We start from the raw sequence: 5,877 nt of genomic DNA on the forward strand, positions 1-5,877 counted from the left end.
GTTGACAGTTGTAAGTACTTAGGTGTCATCATCCAATCAGACCTAAAATGGAACATGCATGTCAACTACATAACAGCTAAAGCCAACAAAACATTGGGATTTCTCAAACGTAATATCTCATGTGCCTCAATCCATGCTAAGAAATTAGCATACACCGTATTTATTCGTTCCCAACTCGAATATGCTGCAACAGTGTGGGCACCCTGGCAGTCTACCTTAATATCCCGGTTAGAGCAGATACAACGAAGAGCAGCCCGGTTTGTGACCAATACATACACACGTGACCCTACTGTTAGCGTAACTAACCTTATGGACCAGCTGGACTGGGAATCACTTGAAAGCAGACGATTAAAATTAAGATTATCCATGATGTACAAAATTATCCACAATGAAATTGATATCCCATTTGATTTGTATACTAACTTTGCAACATATTCCAGTACAAGAAATTATCATCCTTTTAACCTCCTATCATTGCAAGCATCAAAGACCTCATATCAGTCCTCATTTTTTCCAGCAACAATTTCACTTTGGAATGATTTACCTAACCTAGCTAAAGACTCTAATTCACTTGAAGTATTTAAATCTATAATTAAATTATAATTTACTTATTGTATTGAATTATTATTATTATTATTTTGTGATTTGTCTGTACATTTTTCTTCATTTCTGAAGTTGTACAGTATAGGTAAATAAAATAATAAATAATTATGCTAAGACAAAATTTCATTATATTGATCAAGTAAAGCCTAAATATGAAGGGGGGGGGGGGGGGGCTTCAGCCCCCAAAGCCCCCTCCCCCCCCTCTGGATCCGCCCCTGTGTAACTACCACTTGTCAAAAATGCTATTCTTTGGCAACGGTCAGCTGCCTCCTCAGTGACGGAGATTGATACACAGTGCGTATTTAGGGGTGGGCCTATGCCCTACGAAATAGTTTTGGTATGTGAGATCGAGATATTGGAATAGTTTGCCTAATTATGTTGTAAATAGTTCTTCGATTAACACTTTTAAATCATTATTTAGATAGTCATTTAATTGATTCAAGATTTATTTTGTATAAGTCATTTAATTGATTCAAGAGTTATTTTTGTATAATTACTGCATTGATCGGGTATGCAGGCTGTGCCTTTACCCGTATTTAATCATAATCATAATCATATTGTAATAAAGTAATAAATCACTCGAATCATAGATACTACACCCACCAGGGTGTAGTATCTATGCTCGAATAAAGCAATCCCATTATTTTAGAGAAGCAGTAGCAAATTATGCAGTGCAGTGTTATATTTGGTGGAGGACTGCCATTGCCAGCAGGCTGTGACCTATTTTTGCTCCAAGTCAGAGTCTGGATCCACCACTATTGACATAGCTCATTCGAGCTTAGCTGACTTATTGAATTTCCATGCACGGTACAGTGACACTGCATGCTCACTTGTACTGTGTATGCATTGTAGTCTCGGTAAGAGCATGCATAAATTTTATAATACAATAATAATCACAAAATCAATATTCAGATAGTTGTAATATAGGAATATCAGTTAACTGTTAGCTAGCTAGAGCTAACATACAAAAAATACAAGCATGTATATTATAGCTACATCATAGCTAGAATAAGATGACTATGGATTACCTTGTGGTCATAATGGCATGATGCTAGATTTCTGCCAAAACAATGATCATTACAGGAATATACACTCCAGTAATCAACTTGCATTTGTACTTTCCAAGATGGACTTAAAGAATTCATGCTGATCAAGAATTAGCAAAGGCAACGAAAAACACCAGTTGTGTGACATATACAACTTCAGAATCTGACATGGGATTGATTGCAACCCAGTGGTCGCGATCGGTGTACAACACTTGACAGTATGCATGCTGCTCCTATAAAGCAATTCCATAGCACAGCATTCAGTAAACCTTGCATGGAATACAGTCTCGAGGAGTTCTAAGATTGTGTCCTGTAAGTCATGAGATTGGTCACGTAAGAGCTGATGAGCGGCATCAATCTTGTCATACTAGTGTAGCTGGAAGTGAGACACTGAACTCTTGTCATACTAGTCGGTTGTGTGTAGCTGGGAGTGAGACACCTAATGTGATCAATCCGTTAAGTACATTTAATATAGCAGTTGTACTGTTGCTTATCTTGCAGTCACGGTGACTGTTCAATGAATTGCTTCAAAGTAGAAAGTTGAAAATGAGGTTTGTTCATCTTGAAGTTGTTAGTACAATGATTAGCTGCTAATCTAGAAATGCATGGTTGCCAACTGTGCAATCACACTAATTCGATAATGCTTACTAGTTCTGCAACTATATGATCCTTTTCTGAGTACTTCTTTGGTGCACGTGTTTCCGACGCTGATTCAAATGGTCCTCCTCGCCGGAAAATCGTCAGTGTCTGCCGTACAGGTTTGCACAAATTCGGTCGAGAATTCGGCTTGCTGAAACTTTTTCAGTTACAACATACACATGTGAGCTATAGGTAGATATTGCATCACAAAGATCCTCTGCGATACTTTAAAATCCACCAAAGCATTCGCTAGTCAAAGATGTACCAGCGTAGAGTAGACGTTCACACAACTTATCTCACGTGATCGTGGCGGCGTTACTTTTCTCCTCTTCGAATTTATCGTTCCTGACCGCCACAAATCTACAAGCTGTGGTACCGTGGTGATTCTCGTAACGGTACCCGAGAAGGTTTGACTGTTTAGTTGTTGTCCCGTTCTTGTGTGTTTCGTTTATGACAGCCAGGATAGTACGCGTCAATTGGAACTAACATCTTTAAACGATGGCTGATGGTGGAAAAAGAAAACTAAGCCCAGAGTCAGTGTCTCCTGAGACTAATTAGGCAAAGAAGTACCAAGGAGATTCGTCCCCAGTCAGTAGAAACGATGTTTTGGCGTCATTTCCTGGCGCGAGATGTCCACACTGTAGTGAAGCTTGTCTCTCAGAAAATGCTGTCCAATGTGACCTGTGCGGAATATGGGCTCACGCAGAATGTGAGGGTATTTCTAATGAATTATATGGTAAGTTTAGTGATGTGTGTGCAAATATCAATAATTTGTTGTATTTCTGTGAGGCTAATCATTGTAATAGTCGCATGAAACAACTTGTATATGCCCATTATGCCAACCTTGAGCAGCAGGTCGACATTCCTTCTTTGAGAACACTACAAGCTGAACAAACAAACCTACACCGGTTGATTTCTGAGGTGTCCATGAAAGTTGATGATTTAAAGTCTCGAAACAATGTTCTACGTAGTGAAGTTGAGACAACCTCAGAATTAATCGGTGTGGAGAACCAACCTATTGTACGACCTGAGTCACCAGCATCGACATTTCTTACTGTTGCTGAAGAGTTGGATGACAGAGAACGTAGAAAAAACAATGTGATAATTTATAATTTACCTGAAACAAGCCCATTACAAGATGAGAAATGGTTTACAGACCTCTGTAAAACTGTCTTTGACACTGGTGTAAAAGTCACCAAAATCCTACGATTGGGCAAACCTACTGAAGACAAAACTAGGCCATTACTTATTGTATTAGATAATTTGTCTCATAAAGAATTCATAGTTTCTCATTCCTATTATCTCCGACGTCATTCACAGTATAAGAATATCTATGTTTCTAATGACATGACCAAATTTCAGCATGACAAACACAGGAAATTAGTACAAGAACTAAAGCAAAGGAGAGAAAGGGGTGAGAAGAATTTAATAATACTCAATGGTGAAATTGTACTTAGAAGATATCATAACCTAACTAGTGCAAGCAATGCTCCCCCTGCTGGAGAAGTGAATAGTTCCTGATACAAATAATCTTAATGTTAATCATTTGAGTGATAATTCTGACGTTTTATCCATTAATAATACCAAATTGACTACTCATCAGCTAAAAATTTTAAATCTGAATTGTTGCAGCTTGCGAAGTGATGCAAAAAAGGCCAGTTTCTTAGCTCTTGTGAACGAACACAATCCTGATGTAATATGTGGTAGCGAATCTCATCTCGACCAATCGTTTTACACATCCGAGATATTCTCTGATACATACAATGTGTTTAGGAAAGACCGAACATTGGGTGGCGGAGGAGTTTTTTGTGCATAAAGAAGCAGCTGCAAGTTCTAGAAGAACCATCATTGGACACAGAAGCCGAACTGATCTGGATTAAACTAACACCTCCCAACCAACGTCCTATCCACATATGTGCTTTCTATCGCCCTCCAACATCTGACTTGTATCCAATAGAGCAACTCCATCTATCATTATCTAACTTGTTGAACCAATCTAAGACTCTACCTAACATCTTGCTAATGGGAGATTTCAATTTCCCAGGTATTACCTGGAATAGTGGTTATGGCCAAATTAGTACACCAACTTATGGCAGTAGGCTGAATAGCTTATTTTTAGAAATAATCAATGATGTTGGTCTTGAGCAGTTTGTACATCAAGCAACACGCCAGAATATTATATTGGATTTAGTATTTTCTACACATCCAAATATTTCTAATCTTAATACTGTACCTGGCATCTCTGATCATGATGCAATCATATTTGACCTTCACATAACTCTAAAGCCAACAACAGGTAAAAATCAACATAGCGTTGCACTATATCATAAAGGAGACGTCCAGTCAATAAAAAATGATCTTGTAACCTTTAGTAATAATTTTCTGAACAGTGATCTTCAATCTAGAACTGTCAATCAACTATGGCAGGAATTCAAGGAGGCAGTTGACAAAGCAGTTATTGATCATGTTCCACACAAAGTGAACAACTCGTGTAATAGACTACCATAGATAAATAGGCAAATTAAAGCAGACATGAAAGTATGAAAACGATTATACAACAAAGCTAAAAGAAGTAAGTTGCAACATGATTGGGATGCTTACCGTAAAATGAAGAACTCCATAAACACTAAATTGAAAGAAGCACATAACAACTACTATAAGAGACTGTTTGATAACTCCTTTAGTGGCAACCGATGACAATTTTGGAAATACATCAGAGCTAAGCATCAAAACAACCCTGATATACCTGCATTATTTGTAGACGATCAACCAATTCATAGTGCAAAGGATAAAGCTAATGCTTTGAATAGTCACTTTAAATCAGTTTTTACAGAAGAAAACTTGTCAACAATACCAACTATCGATAATCATACTGATGTACCCAACATGCCTGATATGTCTATTTCTCAAGCTGGAATATACCAATTACTTACATCACTTGATGAACACAAGGCCAGTGGACCAGACCGTATATCACCTTACATCTTAAAGCACTATGCAGATGAAACAACACCGATACTACATATAATTTTTCTCTATCTACAAGCGTTTTACCAAATGACTGGCTAAAAGCTAATATATGTCCTGTACATAAAAAGGGCAGTCATAGTAATGTTGCTAATTATCGTCTATTTCATTAACCTCAATTTGTGCTAAAGTCATGGAGCATATCATATATCACTCTATCATGAGCCACCTAAATCAGAACAACATATTAATTGAAAATCAGCATGGATTCAGAGCAAACCATTCATGTGTAACTCAACTCATCACGCTAACTGAAGATATATCCTTTGCTTTAGATCACCAAAAACAAATAGACATCATCCTATTAGACTTTTCCAAAGCATTTGACACTGCCACACCAGCGACTACTGACTAAAGTAAGATTCTATGGAATTAATGGTAATAGTTATAATTGGATCCAAACTTGGCTTACTCACTGCTCCCAGTGTGTTGTGTTAGATAGTGAATCCTCGAGTCCAGTACCACAAGGCACAGTGCTTGGACCATTAATGTTTCTGTTGTACATTAATGACATTACTAAAGATATCAACTCACCACTCCGCTTGTTTGCTAATGATTGCCT

This window comes from Dysidea avara, chromosome 6 (genome assembly GCF_963678975.1).
Source record: "Dysidea avara chromosome 6, odDysAvar1.4, whole genome shotgun sequence".
Taxonomy (NCBI): Eukaryota; Metazoa; Porifera; class Demospongiae; order Dictyoceratida; family Dysideidae; genus Dysidea; species Dysidea avara.